Source organism: Antechinus flavipes, chromosome 3 (genome assembly GCF_016432865.1).
Source record: "Antechinus flavipes isolate AdamAnt ecotype Samford, QLD, Australia chromosome 3, AdamAnt_v2, whole genome shotgun sequence".
NCBI lineage: Eukaryota > Metazoa > Chordata > Mammalia > Dasyuromorphia > Dasyuridae > Antechinus > Antechinus flavipes.
The window spans coordinates 340,971,216-340,991,485 of record NC_067400.1 but is presented as its reverse complement, the minus strand read 5'-3'; the positions used below and the strand labels follow the sequence as shown (position 1 = coordinate 340,991,485).

Sequence of the window (20,270 nt, the reverse complement as noted above, 5' to 3'; positions counted from 1 at the left end):
CTCTCTTCTCTTCTCCCTTTCTCTCTCCCTCTCCTTTTCCCTTTCCCTATCTCTCCTCTCTCTCACTCACTCTCTCTCTCCCTCTCCTTCTCCTTTCTCTCTTCTCTTTCTCTCTCTCTCTCTCTTTCTCTCTCACACACACACACACACACACACACAACTTTTTAAATAAGAACAACCTTTTAAATAAGAAAACTATAGTTTTGAATACATAACAAAATTAAGAAATAAATCTATCAATGACTTTTGATCTTGCTGAATCTACCAACTGGTCATTCAAGAACCACTGGAGATGGAAGAAAGAAAACTTCATCTGTTAAATATCTATGTATTAGGCACTATGCTGAGAGCTTTGCAAATATTATCTCATTTAATCTTCACAACACTCCTGGGAAATAGGTGCTCTTCTTAGTCTCATTTTACAGTTGAGGAAACTGAAGTAAATGGAGGTTAACTGGCTTGTTCAGGGTTATATAAACAGCCATTTTGAACTCAGATCTTCCGGACTTCAGGCTTATATACTCTATCCACTGTGCCACCTAGTGGTCTCTAATTGCTAGGGTACCCTCAGTATCTAATTTATATATTCTCCAGTCTTCTTGAATCTGTTAATCCTCCTTCCTCTAACAGACAGGAAGCAACAGTGGTCTCCTTTTTTGTTTAAACCCAGTTAGTGACAGATAACTCAAGGATAAACAAGAAAACCATGTCAAAGGAGTGATTGGGGCCAGAGTGGTCAAACGCCATCTACAATGATCAGTTAAACGTGTCACTTCCTCTTGCTAAATCTCCCTTTTCTCATCTGCGAAATAAGGTGGCTGGAAGTGGAATGAGTTCAAATTCTTCTCTCTACAAGTTCTACAACACTGTAAGTGGATGCTTGGTTTTGCCTCTCAGGGTGATGAGGGGAAATTTTCTGATTTTCATTTTTAGAAAAATGTGTATTTAGAAAAATGTCATTCGCTAGAGGATTCTTGAAAAATTCTTCTCCGCACCCCACCCTCAAGTTGTTGATTTTCATTTCTTATTTTTTAATCTAATCTGGAATTTGCCCAGCCCATTAAGAACTTAGCCTTTGCTTAGATCTGTAGTTTGCTTGCTTCCTGGTATTTTTATTATCTAAATCAAGAATGTAACCTGGGTCTGTGGGAAATTAGGAGGATTGAGGTTAGGCTATATACATTAATTTAGCACTTGGAAGAGAAACCAAGGCTCAAGTAGTCCAACTCCTTTACTTATAGATGAAAGAATGATAAGTGTCATTATCTGACACTTATATAGCACTTACTACATGTCAGGTTTTGTGCTGAGTGCTTTACAATTACTATCATGTTTGATCCTGGCATGACCCTGGGAAATAGGTGCCAGTATTTCCCCATTTTACATATGAGAAAACAGGCCAACAAAATCAAGTAACTAACCCAGTATGTGAAGCCAAATTTGAACTCAGGTCTTTCTGGCGTCAGTCTCAGGTGCCCCTGGATGCCCCTAATGGAAACCTGGGAAGGATAAATAAATTACCCAAGTTCACAGTCGGTAGTAAGCATGGCAGCTGGCTTCTGAATCCTTACATCTTCTTATTCCAGAGCTAGTGCAACTCCTGAAACTGGTTTCCTACTTCTAGGAGACACTTTAGGTCATTAGCCTCCAGTGACCCCTGAGTCCTTTTCACACTTCCAAGCCTGTGAAAGGGAAGAACCCAGTACTCCTATGGATTTGCCTCTTAAGCTCTTGTCCATGTATATCCTCCTAGCATTGTAAAGGAATGTTGTGAAATTCAATTCATTCCCAGTGAGTTCTAAATGCACAACTGAGAACAGATGCAGTCGCCCAAGTCAACAGGAAAGTCTTGCAGATGGGACCTTCTGAATGTGTGGGAACATTTCCAACAATTTCCAAAGAAGACCATTGGTTATAGGAATAGGGAAATATGCCAACTGTATTTTTGTCCTATGCCAGGAGGAAGAGGAAAGGAAAAATGTATCTTTACACAGAGAGAGAGACACACACACATCTATATTTATATGCATACATATATATTTTTTAAAATATTTTATTTTCCTCTCCAATTACATGTCAAAACAATTTTTGATGTTTGTATTTTTTTTTAATTTTGAGTTCCAAAGTCTATCCCTCACTTCCTCACTTCCCTTCCCTCTCCCTAAGATAATAATAACTTTTAATTAATTCAACCTAATTTACTCTGTTGTCTTTATTGAGCACTTACTGTATACCTAGCTTTACTAGCTGCCAACAAAGTAAGGTGCAAAAAAAATGACATTTTTTCTATTCTTAGGGAGTCTACAGTCTACTTAGGAAAGTTTTATTAATATGTGCATTAAAGATTTAAAATAATCAAAGAAAGCAAAATATGATTAATTTAATTATCCATGCATACATTTCGCATCTTGTCGCATATATAGAGCTATAAATTGACAAACATAATGTACACATACACACATATAAACATATAAGTACACAAATGAAAGCACACTTTGAAGTACACAAACTCAAGAAATTTTTTGTTGTGGAAGAGAATTTCGAAGCAGGTTTTCTTAATTAAGAAAGGGCAGTGTATGCCTCAGTGCATTTGTTCCTACGCACAGATATTTTTGGTAAGAACTCCCATATGCAAGGTCCATACAATCTAATGAATTTAGTACTATTAAATTTGCTGAGAAGACTCAAGGCACTTTACCAGCACCCACATCCCTTGGGGTATGTAGTCCTACCCTATTGAACTTTGTGTAATAGTTAATCTTTTCCAAATTTCAATTTATTTTAAATCTGTAGATAGCCTCACAACAACAACATCTCACCAAGGGAGAATAAACTATTCAACTATTCTAGAAGAAATCCTATGGAGAAAGATAGCCATCAAGATGGGCCAGAGGAAACAGAGGCAAACAATGTTAAATAAAGTAGTACAATCCCTGCATAGAACTAGTTTTCCTCCAATCTTTTCTTGACCTTCTCTACAATAATTTGGAAGTCACGGGACAGATCTCAAAGTCAACACTCTCTCTGCAGGAAAAAGGGTAGCATTGACACTCCCTGTAAATAATGTCAAGAGGTAGTGACAAGAAATTGATTTTAAAATGTTAATAGATATTAATATTAGGGAAGGAGAGAAGAGAGAATTCAAAATAAATCAACCAATGCACAAGCCCTTTCAAAGTAGTCCTTAGTATGTGACAGTCACTATGCAATGTGTGGGCTTATAAAAATAAAGAACAAAATACTATCTCCTCTCAAGGAGCTTCTATACTAATAGAATCAGTGTTTAGCTGCCTCTCAAGTGACAAGTGACCAAGAATTAACATTGAAGAAAAAGACCAGAAATTATTTATTTGCAAAACTCCTAATGGAAGATTCAATGGACCATATGTTTTTGTTTCCCATTTGGGGCAAAAAGTACTCACTTCTGTTGAAAACATTTTTTAAAAAAATATATGAAATACTCTAAAAATGTAATACATCATTTGTGTTTATATGGAGGTTGACATGATAAGAATGAGTTCATTTCTTGGCAAAGATTAATGATGGTTAATGCTTTGGAAGAGGTGCCAAATAGGAATGAGTTCAATTTCTAGAAAGGGTAGATCTGAGAAATACCTTTATATTTGTTGAAGTGTGAAGCTTTCAAATTATAGCCCAGATGTTGCCAGCTTATCTCCCAGAATGCCAAGAATCCCAAAAGCACTGGTTCTGGAGCCAGAAAACCTGGTTCACACCCTACCTCTGATACTTACTATTCTTTACAACCCCCAGGTTGGGCAAGATACTCATAGATCTCAATTTCTTCAAATGTAAAATCATTCAATACGTAAACATTTAAGTGCTCGCCATGTGTCAAACACTCTGCTAAATGTGGGTTGAGTTTAAGGTCTCTGAGCTCTTTTAATTTAAGATTTATGGTCCTTTAGTCCTGTGATCCCATATATAAAGGTTACCAGAGTCTAATTACATCATGTGTGTGTGCACAAACATGCACACATGCACATGTACAAACACACACACAGGTTGCTGCCACTTAACATTTATTTCAGTTTCTCCTCTGAACTGTATCAATGATGACCACATGCTTTCAAACATATCTGAGACAATTTATTTTTATTCCTCTCTACCTTGGCAAGGTGAGGTATCTACTGTAAATAGTCATGGAACCATGTTAAAGACATTGGGAGCAGTAAGAGTCAACCGCCTTTCTGCTTCATAGGTTGGAGGACTCATGGAATTTTCTGATGCATATGGAAACAATGCAGGCTTTCAATTGATTAACAGATTGATGAGAAATACTAATGAAAAATTAGACAATCCATTTGGAATATTGGATCTCTTAACTGCCTGAAAATCTAGCATCTTAACTCTCAGAGAATCTGAGTACTATGGCATTCCCTCATATCAGGGTTTTGGGTTTTTTTGCTTTTTTGTTTTTTTGGTTTTTTTTCATTTTTAAAGGTACCCAAAGGAAAGACTCTAATAGTAGTGCTTCAGACACTGTCAGTGTTTTGATTATATCATTCCCTTACTCAACAAACACCAGTGCTTTCTATTGCCTCCAAGAACAAATAGAAAATGTTCTGTTTGGTTTTTAAAATCTTTCATAACCTTACCTTTCCAGTCTTCTTACACCTTAATTCCTAACATATACTCTTTAATCCAGTGCCCCTGGCCTCCTGGCCGTTCCACAAATAAAATTCTCCGTCTCTCGGCTCCAGGCATTCTCTCTGGGAGTTCCCATACTTGGAATGTCCTTTCTTCTCCACTTTGACCATTGATCTCTCTGGTTTCCTATGAATTCCAAATAAAATTCCACCTCCTATGGGAAGCCTTCCTCAACTTCTCTTAATCCCAGTGCCAAATTCCATTTGCATTTATCATTGATATAGCCTGCTTTACACTCTTGTGTGTGTGTGTGTGTGTGTGTATATATATATATATATGTGTGTGTATATGTATATATACGGGAAATATATATATTGTATATATATATATATATATATATAGGAAATAATGTATATATATATAAAACGGGAAAATTTGTGGCTAACCCTCCATTAGAAGAGAGCTTTAAAACACAAAGAGAAAGAGAGTTTACTACTGGCTCTTTGGGTAAATCTATACTAGGCAAACAATCTCCAAACAAACCACCAGTAAGATAGTAACTATAATGGAAGTCATGTCACTGCTACATAGGCCACTAGATGGTGCAATCAAGATAATTCTGGGTTTGGAGTCAAGACCTGAATTGGCAAATGTGTGTGTGTGTGTATATATATATATATATAATATATATATATATATATATATATATATATATATATATATATATATATATATGTTGTCTTGTTTCTTAGATTGTATGCTCCTTGAAGTCAGGGAATGTCTTTGCCTCTTTCTCTTATCTCCAGTACTTGCCACAGTGCCTAGCATGAGGTAGATGTTTAATAAATGTTCACTGAATGGATGAATGAAATAGGTTACTAATCACATCATAAAAATAGTCAACTACTCTGCCTATGTATAAGACCATCTTTGCAGAAATATTTTGGCTAGAATCCTTGAATGAAAGAGAGGACTACACAGGAACTTCCTAAATCTCAGATAAGCCTTATCTTACTAGGGAGCAACAGCTTAGCAGGAGAGAGCATTCTCATCAAGCTCTCCACAGGTACTCTCTCAATAGAAATGACTCAATTTGCCTTTGTGCTGACTGTCTTACTCCAAAGCCAGTACTTTTCCCTCACTCTCAAATATGCATTTTTTACTGACAGGGCAAGACCTGTCATAGCACCATGGAGCCCAGCACGATCATGGCCTCATATGTCTCTCAAGACAATTCAGCAAATGAAATGCTGATACTCAGAGCTTTTTAAGTCTTTGGATCTATGAGCAAAATGTCAAAATAGACTGAGCCAGAAAGTTAGATTCTAGTTCTTACTTTCTTGCTAACCAGTTGTGTGATCTTGGGAAAGTCACTTGATTTGCCAAAGGGGAATATTAATACTAAAACCCTAACTAACAGAATGGAAAAAAATAAAAATAAGTGTAACAATTGTCAAAATGCTTTGGAAAGTAAAGTCTTATACAATTATAGAGGATTCATATTAAGTATGATATGGTGTGAAGCATGTATTATTTTGAATTGTTCATTTTTTAGAATAAAATTTATTAATTCCTAGAAATGGGTTACCACTATTGGGACTTCTATAAAAAGAACATTAGCTTGAATGCCAGGATACCCAGATTAAAGGATTGTATACTTTAGATCTAGAAGGAATTTTAGAAGCCATGTAGTCTAATCCTTTCATTTTACAGATCAAGAAACTGAGGTGCAGAGACACAATTTCTTGCCAAAGATCACAATAGCTAACAAGAGGCAGAGCTAAGATTCACACTCCTGTCCTCTATCTCCAAATATCAGGCCTCTCTCATTGCATTCTGCCACTAAATTAGGGAGGTATTCATTTCTCTAGGTTCCAATTTCCTCATCTGTAAAATGAGTCAGGGGAGTAGGACAAAGGATTCTTCCAGCTCTAATGTTTTATGATTTTATATTTATATTCATAGCCCAAGAGCTACAAGAAATTCCAAACACATGCAGTGTTTCCATTCCTCCAGTCATCCCTGCTGTTTAGTCTAGATTTTAAAAAGTTGAACCCATCCTCCAGTGTGAGAAATGGGTCTCATCCATTGAGCAGAATGGATGGCAGAGGGTTGCAGAGTTCTTGCCAATGACGATGTAAATGGTTGTGGTTTTTTTCCTAATGCAGATAGATCTCCTGTTGATTTTATCTTGTTTATGCTTCTCCACAGGAGAGGATAGCAGATTGTTCTTCATTCCTTTATTTAATGATATTTATCATCTTAGTAACATGTACAGTTTTAGGCCAGCAGGATATGAACTCTGTGAGCCAAAAGTCAAACACCAGGATAGGTCAATGATTTCCCTTAACTACAGGCCCACCCTCTTAACATGAAATCAAAGCTTGCCTTCTGCTTGATGAGCTAGGTTAGGGGGATAAAGCAAAACAGCTTTCCACCATCTTTCATTGTTGGTTTGCAAGAAAGAGACCATTTTAACTTACATGGCAGCCTTGTTTGTCTGTTTTTAGTAGCTTATTGTTATGGAAAAAAGGGTCCCACAGCTGCCAGCATTTCTTATCCTGGACTCTTATTGGCAAACTGAGTGCAACAATAATTGTGCAGAAGGGAATTAGACAAGCTCCAAATCTGAGGTCATCTTCTAATCAGCAATCATTCTTGCAACCTTAACAGAACTTGGAAGCCAGAGCCCACACTGGGCCTCAAGGTCTTTAACTTTTGGCTGAACCTGAAGTCAGTTGTTTGTTTTAAAAGTAGCTGAAATGATTTTTTTAAAGTCAATAAGTACTCAGGAAAAAATCTGTATTCAATGATATCTCTAAAGAGCACGTCTACTTAGCTGCTCCCATGGAGATTGCTGCTCCTCAACCCATGATATCTCAGGAAGATGTTTTTCTTGGCTCTTTCATTAAAAATGTATTTTGTTTGTGTTGACTAGAGGAAATGTTAAAAACAGAGATTTCTGAGCAAACACAATGGTTATGTCCAGTTTTCAGTAGCCAGAAAGTGAATTTTCATCCTCTTTTTTATAAAGAAGAATGAGAATCTACCTGCGGGGCAACATGTTTATTATGGGACCTGGAGTTGCCCTGGCACTTGCCCAAAGAGTAAACAATCTTAGCTGCCCCCTCATCCACTCTCCCCAGTGAGTATTATGGTCCATAAATACAATGGAAGGACATATTCACAAGTCTTTATTAATACTTCGGTTTGGATGTGGGATGAATGAGGTTATGAGCATCCCATAAAAATAGTCCAACACTCCCCTTTCTCCTAATTCATATATAATTTTCTCATTCAAATCTAGCATGAGAAAGATGACAGGGTAAAGCAACAGCTGGATTCTGAGATTTCATAGATATTGAAAAGGTCCTCTATCCTTCAAATATCTACTTCAAATATCAAATGACTGAAATAACAACATTTCACCATAAAAGGAACTCCTTAATGGGTAAGCATTAATCTCTCAAGGTTCCTCCTTTAAAATATAAATGCCCCGGGGAAGGGAATGCATACAGTCAATCCCCAATCCCACTATATGAAAGGGTTTATCAGTTTTCATTGCTCCCCAAGAGAAGGATTCTGTGGCAAAGTGAGAATACTGAGTATTCAAGGCCAAGAAGTGCTAAAGCAGTAACAGAATACAAAATGTGGAAATTTTGTGGTGGTGGAGAAGTGGTGTGAAGGAATATAGAAAGGAGGTAAAATGCCAAAGACAAATTGTGAAATTCATAATTTTTCCATAAGATTTCTTTGGCATAAATCTTTTCTTTCATATTTTTGAAGAATTGACAAAGGAAAATATTCCTAGAGTCCAAATGAATTCAAGCAGAAAAAGCAGAAGCAAAAGAAGCAAAAAAAAGTGCTATTTCCCGCCAAAAGAAATGGATTGTCTAGTTGTTAATTGTGTTGGGCAAGTTTTGGATTTGTTTTAAAAATGTTCTCAGAAAATTTGCAAAATACTTTATTTTTGTGGGAATGATCTCTGCATATATAAAATGTACTCCCCATGGGAAAATAATTCAATTCAGTCAAAATCATATTAACCATTTATTATGTGCAAGGCAAAATACTCAGTACTAAGAGGGGAAATGTAATCCCTATTCTGAAGGATTAATAAGAGAAAGGAAGTGTTTCCTTAGGGCAAAATAGACTTACTGTTTTTTTCTAGGACAGGAAACAAATTAGGATACTAAAAAGGCCCAAGGAGACTAAAGAACAACATTGGCTTGGAAGTCAGGAGGCCTGAGTTCTAGGTTCAGGTCTGCCATTAATTCATTCGTTGACTAAATAATTTGTTTCAACTCTTGGGGATAATGATCATGGTTCAATGGAAAGAGCACTGGCTTTGTGGAATGGAGACACTTTATTAAAGGCCTTCCTCTTGAGGAGAATACTATAGATGTAGACTAACTCATTCATTTTGTTTGACTTGCTTGCTAATCCAAAATGACTACAAAAAGTGGAATTAAGACTGAGCCAAAAGAAAGGCTGTGTGTTATGATACTGAGTGTCCTTTCATACACATGAGATGTGGGTTGCTCAGACAGTGATGTCAAGTTAGAGAGCCCTGTTTTATTGGTTTCTTGACAAGAGTGGCGATTTGGCAGTAGGAAAGTACTTTTTGGTAGGTGTCAAGGGTCCCTTGACTTTAAAGGAAGGTAAAGATTCCAGACAGATTTCAGAAAAATTCATAGTCAATCCATAAGCACTTATGAAGTGTGTAGTACATTCAAGACACTAGGAATATGCAAAGCAAAGGAAACAGAATTTACTCTGTATCAGACACTGTGCTCAGTGCTTGGAATACAAGGAAAGGCAAAAAACAATCCTTGGCTTTAAGGAGCTCACATTGTAATGGAGAAGTAATATGTAAACAAGTAGGTATACACAATTATAGAAAGTAGATGAAGGATTATCTAAGAAAAAAGGTACTATAAAAGCAGTGAGAAGAGATGGGGCAGAGAATAGAAAAGGTTTCTTGTGGCTTAAACTGAGTGTTGAAAAAAGCCAAGAAAACTAAGAGATAGAAGTCAGACTGTTCTCCAGGCATGAGAGATCAATGCAAAGGCATGTTTAAATCATATCGACTCTTCATGGCCCCAAATGGAGTTTCACTGGCAAGGATACCAGAGTGGTTTGCCTCTATCACACTATGGCACTGAGTTGCCCATTGAAAAGACATGGAATTGGGAAATGTGTTGTGAGTGATGAATAGCAAATGTAGACAGTATTGCAGATTTATAAAGTATGTGGAAAGCAGCAAAGTGTAAGAAAACTGGAAAGATTGAAAAGGAACAGACTGTGAAGAATTCTAAATGCTATGCATTTAGAATTAGAAAGGATATTTGTTGGAATCCTTACTAACTGCTAAGTAATTAGAGTTGATCTAATCTTACAAGAAGTTGTTTTGGCCAGAACCTGAAACAAGGTACTAAGTAGAACTAATCAAGACAAGGCTTGTGTTCCCACCTTCACTGAAAAATCCTTGTTCTGTTTCAGGGAAGTGGGAATGCAATGTCTGGGCTGCTCGAGCTTTGCGTTTACAGTTTGGGATTACAAAAGAAGAAGCTAGGAGCATAGTGAAAAGCTGTACAGCTTGCCTTCCCTTCCACGCTCCTACAATGCCTCCAGGGAAGAATCCTCGTGGTTTGAGACCCAATGAAATCTGGCAAATGGATGTGACTCATTATAAATCTTTTGGTCGTCTGTCTTTTATCCACGTTGTGGTAGACACCTTTTCAGGATTCACTTTTGCCATACCAGCAGCAAAAGAGACAGCCCGAGTGGTCACTGAATTCCTCATTCAAGCATTCGCAATTATGGGTGTGCCACAAGAAATAAAAACAGATAATGGACCGGCATATACCTCCAAACATTTTGAACACTTTTGTGCACAGTATAAGATTCTACACACTACCATCCCAGAGTGGCAGATTTTATTGGCCATGGCTCCAAATTTTGCACATGGATCTCCATTAAAGATAACCAGACTACTGCATAATTGGCAATGGATTTTTGAAGAGAAGGTTTCTAAGGTTCCTCTTGAAGGACCAACCATCTTTACAGACGCAGCCAACCAAAATATTTGTGCTGTATACTCTCATGATCTAACCGTAAAAAGAGTAGTCAGAACTCCTTTTCAGTCCACTCAGCAGAACGAATTATATGCGATCGTGCTAGCTCTCACTTATTACCCAGGCGACATAAATATAATATCTGATTCAGCCTATTCAGTAGGTGTGGTACAAAGAATTGCCACAGCCCAAATAAAATTTGCAGCTTCTAATATATATCAGCTCTTTAAGGAACTTCAAGAGCAAGTGAGAAAGCATCCAGGAAAGATTTATATCCTGCATGTCCATTCACATAGTGGACTTCCAGGTCCTATTTTTGATGGAAATTCAAAGGCAGATAGCCTTTTAACTATGTTGGCCAGTACGCCTTTATTTCAGGAGGCCCAGGAATCCCATTCTAAATACCATCAGGCTGCTCGAGCTTTGTGTTTACAGTTTGGGATTACAAAAGAAGAAGCTAGGAGCATAGTGAAAAGCTGTACAGCTTGCCTTCCCTTCCAAGCTCCTACAGATATTAAAGATCATTAGTCCAACTTTCTCATTTTACAGATAAGAAAATTGAGATCCAGAATCATTAGGTGATCTGCTCAAGATTACGTGGCTATTGTAAATAATGAACCCTAAAGAACTTGAACCCAAGCCCTCTGGCTTCAAAATTTATTCTTTAATTATAGTACCATGATGTTTCCAACATTTTGTGGGAAGTGCACTGGGAATGGGAACAAAAAAGGTAAGTCCTTATCCCAGGGACTTTGCTGTCTTCTATGTAGCATTAGATAAGTTAGCCTCATGTAATGACAGAACCAAAGACTCTGAAGTACAACATACTTTATGTCTCTGTGCCCTAGTCTATCTCTATTAAGAATAATAGTTATCTTATATATTTAGATGTAATTTTAAGTTTATATACTACTTTTAAGAAAAACACATTTAAAAAGCTCTTCAAACACTTTCCCCACAGTAACTCTGAAGGAGTAAATAATATAAATATCATCATTCTCAATTTATAATCACAGTTGGAAGATGTCAGATCTTGGATTTGAATTTAGTTCTACTGACTACAAATCTAGTAATTTTTCCACTATCTTATTATCTATCTTCTCATTTGATACTTGTATCTTATGAGGTAGCTAAAATAAATAATGTTACTCCCTATGTTTGGGTAGCTAGGTGGAATCAAAAAGACTCATCTTCTGTAATTCATGTCTGACTTCAGACACAAACTGTGTGACACCAGGCAAGTCACTTACCTTGTTTGCCTCAGTTTCCCCAATTATAAAATGAGCTGGAGAAGGAAATAGCAAACTCCTGTGGTATCTTTGCCAAGAAATTTTTAATGGGATCACAAAGTGTTAGATATGACTGAAAAAAGTGAATAAAAATCCCCCTATGTTACAAATAAGGAAACTGAGGCTCTGGGAGATTGTGATTTACCCAAAGTCATGTGATAGTTAAGGCAGCATTTGAATCCTGACCTCCTAACATTAAGCTCTATTCTCTTTCCATGATAAACATGACTCATCCTACCTTCACTGGAATATTATGTGGATAAATGAGATCATCAATGTGACAATATTTTGGAAGAAAGTTTGTTTGGCAATACTCTTATTTCCTCAGTCTGACTTCATTGGAAAGACTGATGGAAAATATATACAGAGATTTCCTAATTCTTTTTTTTTTTTTGGAACCAGCAAAACATTATACCTTATCTCTCCCTATTCCCTCTCCTGGCCTCTAGTTTCTGTATATAAATGTCTGTGTAAATAAAACAAAACAAATGTGTTATTCATCTGAACTGTTTTTATACAGCCCCAGATACCACTCACAATCCTGGGTCAGCTAAATGTGGGGCTTTCTCCATTAAAATCTTTTCACAAATGTTATCTATCTCTTTAAAAAAGATAGAAAGGATTGTGAAGGCAATCTTACAACCCCAGGCATGCAGATGTGGCCAGAAGGACAGAGAAAGCCATTTTTAACCCATATATAGCTATGGTCTTAAGCATGTGCCCTCTCTTACATAATTTGCAAAGTGTAGCAGAATTGGCTTAGGTAAATTTAGATGGGAAGCCACTTGGGGATGCCAGATAATATAGGTTTGGGTGATAATCTACTTAGTAAAAAGAGTTCTGTCCTATGAGACCTGTATTCTGGGCCTAGATTTTCCATAAACTTATTGTTTGATGTTAGTAAAGCACACAACTATGGTCTGCTTTAGCCTCCTCACTTGTCAAGTGAGAGTTGGACTGTCAATCCCTTTCATCTCTGATATTCTGATTCAGAGATACAAGCCTGAATTTTGTTGCTTCTGGACTAGTTCATCCAAAGCCCTAAACCCTTCCCAATGACAACATATGATAACATTTGGAAGGAAGTAAAATGGGGCAGAGAATCAAAACAGGTAGCTTCAAAGCTGGTCTGGCAGCCTTAAACCTTTAATTCTAAAGGACTTAGAGAGTTAAAGTCCTACTCCAATATATACTACTTGTATGAGCTTGTGCAGTCAAAGGAACATCTAAGCCTATTTTAACTACAGAGAATCACCTTCCCATACTATTAGAAGGTTTCCTTACTTGGAGTCTGCAGTGCCAATGTAATCACAGAAACAATTCCAATCCCTATGTGCAAGAAACTGTTTTGAGTACTAAGGATACAACAACAAAAGTAGAAACTTAAGGAACTTTTGTAAAACTTGGGACTTCACCTCCCATCCTCCAAAAGTGACCTAAACCAAGTTCTAGATAATTTGTTGATCAGATTCCTCTCCAAACCATATTTCAAAAGTAAGCACCGTTGTGCTGACTTTCATTGTTTAGATAGAGAGCATATTTATTTCAAAGCAAAAACAATTTAATTTAATAATATAGCAAAGTAAACAGAGAACATTCCCTCAAATACAGTGAACCATTTGAGTGAACCTCAAATACACTGGCCATTTGATGGCCAGTGAATATACTGAAAGATCACTGTTTGCTTTCACTTCCCTTTCCCAACTAGTCCTTAACTATACAGAAAATTTTCAGGAACACTTAATATTTTGTCCATCAGAAAATGAAGATACTATGATACTCCTGTGTTTGGGTATCTAGGTGGAATCAAAAAGACTCATCTTCTGTAATTCATGTCTGACCTCAGACACTAGTTTTGTGATACTGGGCAAGTCACTTATCTTGTTTGCCTCAGGTTCCCCATTTGTAAAATGACCTGGAGCAGGAAATAGTAAACCACTGCGGTACCTTTGCCAAGAAAATTTTAAATGGGGACACAGAATTAGGCCTCCCTCTTACATGGGAGGGCTACGACTCTTTTGAATTAGTGCTTTTGACCTCTTATTGGGGATACATTATAATATTCAGGTAAGGTCATTTGGTCACTTGCTACTCTATCCACAGAGGTCATGTGAATATTAACCCTCTCTCCAAAAGATCTTTTAACCAATGACTATAAAAAAATTTCCCTTGGCAAAGCTGTATCCAAAGGTAGCATATGCTAATGTCTCCTTTGACAATCTCATTTGCTTTATCAAATTGATCAATGACTTGATAAGTTAAACACTGTTCTCCCTATACATTTCTAAGGGGATAAAGATAAATAATAGAGATAGTAATTTGGTAAATGAATTGGATCATGGAAGATTTTGTGGAGGAGGTGCCAATTGAACTGAGTCTTTAGGGAAGAAAAGAACTCTGAAGGACAGAGTTGAAGAAAGAATGCTTGGGCCAATGACAACATGACTGATCAGACCCAGGAGATGCAATATTGAGTGTGAGGAATAGCAAGGAGTCCAATTTATCTGAAATTTAGAAGAAAAGAAGCCTGGCCAAAGAGATGGAGCCCAGATTGTCAACAGTACTGAATCCTGAAATGTTTATATTTTAGCCTAAGAGCAATAGGGAGCAGCTGTCATGTCTTATTCTACCAATGAATTCCTAAAGCAATAGGCATAGTGCCCCTAACATTGTAGGGATTTAGTAAAGACTTGTTGGCTGTTCAATTGATTCAGGGAAACTGGTTCCTCTCCCAGGTTCAACCTTTATGGCATCAAAGTAAATTAGCCCTCCCCATTTGGACTTTTCATTACCACTGCCTCCTAGATATGGCACCTCTTGAAGAAGTCAGGCTACATGTATTTTTCAATACCCCCTTGGTATCCAAAGGAGGCACTAAGCCAAAAATAACCCCCATGCTCAACCTAGAAAAGGAATCAAAAATTCAATCAATGCTTCCAAATGTGATGTTTGTTCAAGGCAATACTCTTCCTTCATCCCTGTTGCACCAGGACTGAAATTTGGGGCTGAAAAATGGTGAGGAAAGGTCTATATTCCAGAATGGTTCATTCCTAAAATCAGTATTATAGAAGAGCAAGACTGTTTTAGGAAATTAATCCTATTTTATAAATATAAAGAATCTGCTAGTTTTAAGGTTCAAATCTTACCTAGGGCTTAGAGGACTGAGGGCTCTCCACAGAATTTCAGGCTATTTCAAAGTGATTTTACAATCACTTCATTCAAACATTCTTTTTTCATTAACATAAGGGTCTTGTGGCACTAAAGGCCTACCACTTTCCCAATAGGACTTGGACCCAATAGAAATAATCAATCCTTTCTGCCCCAAGCCCCAGGGAAACTTAGACTCACAGAAACCTATTAAATCTATTGAGAAGGGAACTTCTGGGTGGTCTTTGTTATATGCTTCATACTCAACAGAAAAAGAATTAAATGCTTTCACAGTAAACAATCTCCAAAACTGTCATTTACTAAATTGAAGGTGATTCTGTTTTTTCTGCAGTCTCATCCCATACAGTTTATTCATAAATCATTCTTCCTGGGGTGCAATGTGACCCTTAAGCCCCTTAAATCCCGTGAGTCACTCAGGGTATATAAAATTCTAGAGAAACACTCAAGTTATCATTAAAATTTCTAGTTTCATTTTATTCTTGAGAATAGAGAAGACAGATGGTAGAAACTCTAGACAGACAAAATAACCCAGCAAAGGACAAACTTAGAAAGTTTAGTGGAGGAATAGGGGGTGAGAGGGGAAAAGTTCTTTGGACCTCCAAAGAATCTATAAATAGATTCAAGGGGATAAATGAAATCAGATAAGGGAAACAATATATCCTTATTTTCATTAATATTTCATTTTTTTTTGTAATTCTAGGAGGGTGTTTTTGTTGTTGTTTTTTTTATTTTATGTATCTAATTTTTTTTCTGATATGGGGTTCATAGGATTCACTAGGCTGCAAAAGAAGTCCATGACAGGAAAAAAAAAAAGTTTAACTCGCATTTGTACAGAAAAGAAAATTGAGGCCTAGAGAAAGTTGTTTCACAAGATCACACGGCTAATCAATGACAGAATAGCAATAGAGCATACATGTCTCCTCTAGTGCCCTTTTCACCATAATACACTGCCATCTTGGAAAACATTGGCTCAGGGGCCAAAAGGACTACATGAACATTACATCTCTAACTTGATAGCTAGATAACCTTGGGCAAGTCGTTTACCTTTTCTTCACCTAATTTCCTTTACCTATAAACTGAGAGATCTAGCCTCTGAGAGCATACCCAGCTCAAAAAACCCATGATTCCATGGATTTCTACCCATCTTGGTTCCATCCCACTTCAACTCAATCATGTACTCACTCAGATACTTCAAAGTACACAGGAAACATTTCCATAAATTAAATTTATATCTATTTGTATGAAAACTTAATTAAGAAAGGGTTATACAACAAGATTATGCGATAATCAACTGTAATAGATTTGTCTCTTCTCAACAATGATGTGATTCAATACAATTCCAATAGATTTGGAATAGAAAATACCATCCGCATCCAGAGAAATAACTATAGAGACTGAATATGGATCAAAGAATAGTATTTTTACCTTTTTTTGTTTCTTTCTTTCTTGTGAATTTTCCCCATTTGATCTGATTTTTCTTGTATAATATGACAAATATGGAAATATGTTTTAAAGAATTACACATTTACTTCTAGGATGGAGCCAAGATCACAGAGGTCACACATTTCTTTCTGACCTTCTACAACCCTCAACTAATTAGCAAATCCAGCCTCTGAATTAGCGCTGGACCAGCAGAATCCACAAATATTGAGAGTGCAACAAATTACTAGCAGAAGATAATTTTGAAGATCGTCAGAAAAGATCTGTGTCAATTGGAAACTGGAGGGAGGCAGCCAAACACAAGCAGGCTGAGCACAGATACCAACGCAGGTAGGGCAGAGTCACGGGGTGGTGTGGAATTTGAAAAAAATAGGGAATGAAGGACTCCTACCAAATTCCTTTCATGATACTGATACCTAAACCAGGCAGGACAAAAACAGAGAAATAAAATTATAGATCAATTTCCCTAATGAATATTGATGCAAAAATCTTAAATAAAATATTAGCAAAGAGACTACAGCAAATCATTTCTAGGATAATACATCACACCTAAGTAGGATTTATACCAGGAATGCAGGGCTGGTTCAGTATTAGGAAAACTATTAGCATAATTGGCTATATCAATAACCAAATTAACAAAAACCACATGATTATCTCAATTGATGCAGATAAAGCATTTGATAAAATCCAATATTCATTCTTATTAAAAACACTAGAGAGTATAGGACTAAATGGGCTTTTCCTTAAAATAGTCAGTACCATCTATTTAAAACCATCAACAAGCATCATATGTAATGGCAATAAACTGGAACCATTACCAATAAGATCAGGGGTGAAACAAGGTTTATACACTACCACCATTGCTATTCAATATTGTATTAGAAATGCTAGCTTTGGCAATGAGAATAAAAAGAGATGAAAGGAATTAGAATAAGTAATGAGGAAACCAAATTTTTATTCTTTGCAGATGATATGATGGTATATTTAGAGAACCTTAGAGAATCAACTAAAAAAATTATTAGAAGCAATCCACAACTTTAACAAAGTTGCAGGATACAAAACAAATCCACATAAATCATAGCATTCTTATATATCACTAACAAAATCCAACAAGAGACATAAAGAGAAATTCCATTTACAATAACTGTCGATAATATAAAATATTTGGGAATCAATCTGTCAAGGGAAGGTCAGGAATTATATAAGCAAAACTACAAAACACTTTCCACACAAATCAAGTTAGATTTAAGCAATTGGAAAAATATCAAGTACTCTTAGTTAGGTCAAGTGAATATAATAAAAATGACAATACTACCTAAATTAATCTATTTATTTAGTGCTATAACAATCAAACTCCCAAGAAACTATTTTACTGACCTAGAAAAAATAACAACAAAATTCATCTAGAAGAACAAAAGGTCAAGAATTTCAAAGAATCAATGAAGAGAAAAGCAAATGAAGGAAACCTAGCTGTACCTGATCTAAAACTATATTATAAAGCAGAAGTCATCAAAAGCATTTGGTATTGGCTAAGAAATAGAGAAGTTGATCAGTGGAATAAGTTAGGTTCATAGAACAAAATAGCCAATGACTATAGTAATCTAGTATTTGACAAACCCAAAGACCCCAGTTTTGGGGATAAGAATTTACTATTTGACAAAAACTGCTGGGAAAATTGGAAACTGATATGGCAGAAAATAGGCATAGACCCATACCTAACACCAAATACCAAGATAAGGTTGAAATGGGTTCATGATTTAGACATAAAGAATAATATTATAAATAAATTAGAAGAACATAGGATCGTTTACCTCTCAGATATGTAGAGGATGGAGGAATTTGTGACCAAGGAACTAGAGATCATTATTGATCACAAAATAGATCATTTTGATTATATTAAATTAAAAAGGTTTTGTTCAAACAAAACTAATGGAGACAAGGTTAGAAGGGAAGCAATAAACTGGGGAAAGCATTTTTACATCCAAAGGATCTGATAAAAGCCTCATTTCTAAAATATATAGAGAGAATTGACTCAAATTTATAATAGTTCAAGCCATTCTCCATTTGATAAATGGTCAAAGGATATGAACAGACAATTTTCAGATAAAGAAATTGAAACTATTTGTAGTCACATGAAAAGGTGTTCCAAATCACTATTGATCAGAGAAATGCAAATTAAGACAACTCTGAGATACTACTACATACCTGTCAGATTGGCTAAAATGATAGAAAAAGATAATGATGAATGTTGGAGGGGATGTGGGAAAGCTGGGACACTGATACATTGTTGTTGGAATTGTGAACTGATTCAACCATTTTGGAGAACAATTTGGACTATGCTCAAAAAGTTATCAAACTGCATATCCTTTGATGCAACAGTGTTTCTACTGGAGTTTCAAAGGAGGGAAGAGATCTTAAAAGAGGGAACTTATGCTAAATGAAATGAGGAGAACCAGGAGATCATTATATACGGCAACAGTAAGACTATACAATGATCAATTCTGATGAACATGGTTCTCTTCAACAATGAGAGGATTCAAACCAGTTCTACTTGTTCAGTAATGAAGAGAGTCATCTACATCCAGAGAGAGAATCATGGGAACAGAATGTGGAACACAACATAGCATTCTCACTTTCTCTGTTGTTATTTGTTTGCATTCTGTTTTCTTTCTCAGTTTTTCTTTCTTGATCTGATTTTTCTTTTGCAGTAAGATAACTATATAAATATGTATATATAATGGAATTAACATGTATTTTAACATATTTAACATGTATTGGACTACCTACCAGGAAGGGGAGAGGGTGGGGGGAAAGAGGGAAAAATTTGGAACAAAAGGTTACGCAAAGATCAATGTTGGAAAAATTATCCATGCATATGCTCTGTAAATGAAAAGTTTTAATTAATTAAAAAAAATTTTTTTAAAGAATTGCACATTTAACCTATATTAGATTACTTATTGTCTTGGGAAGGAAGAAGATTAAAAAAGGAGGAAGAGAAAAAATTGGAATACCAAGTCTTACAAAAACAAATTTTGAAAATTATCTTTATATGTATTTGGAAAAAAAAGAAAATACTATTGAAAATTTTAAGAAAAGAAAGAAAGAAAAAGGCAGACATCAACAATAAGAGGACAGGCTTGAGTAGGGATGGGGGAAGGAGGAAGACATGTTGTGAGAAAAGAGTCCTTCCTAGAAGAGAGATTAGAAGACAAAGCACTTGACCAAGATGTGGAGAACAAGTGAATTTGCCCATACCCTACTGAAGCACTTAACACAGCACTTGGCATTTACTTAGTATTTAAGAAATGTTTATCATATAGATGAGGAAACTAAAGCATGGGGAACTTAGGCAATTTACCTATATCTCACAACTAGTAAATCTCTGAAGTAAGATTTTAACTCAGTCTTTCTTGACTCTAGTAGTATTCCCTATTTTCTTCCTCATACTATTTACTATTTTGGGTATCAAAGTTAAGATTCCAATCATTAAGCCACTTTTCTTTCTTCAGCATCACACTGACATGTGGATTAGCAATGTATAGATCCTCCCATCTTGACTTTATCAAACAACTTCTATAAGGTGTCCCCTATCTTGGAAGCAAAGTAGCTTTTACAGAAGTGACACATAGAGGAAGAATACTTTAACAAGGGTCATGTAAAGTTTTGCAGACCTTAGAGCTCTAGATAA

At 36.1% G+C, this 20,270-nt stretch overlaps 1 long non-coding RNA gene across 1 annotated transcript; it reads left to right on the top strand.

Annotated features, from left to right (window-relative positions):
* LOC127554301 (uncharacterized) lies at window positions 1-3,474 on the top strand. Its single transcript, XR_007951943.1, has 2 exons — window positions 1-868; window positions 2,794-3,474. It is a non-coding gene; the product is annotated as an uncharacterized LOC127554301 (long non-coding RNA).
* The last annotated feature ends 16,796 nt before the right edge of the window (window positions 3,475-20,270 follow it).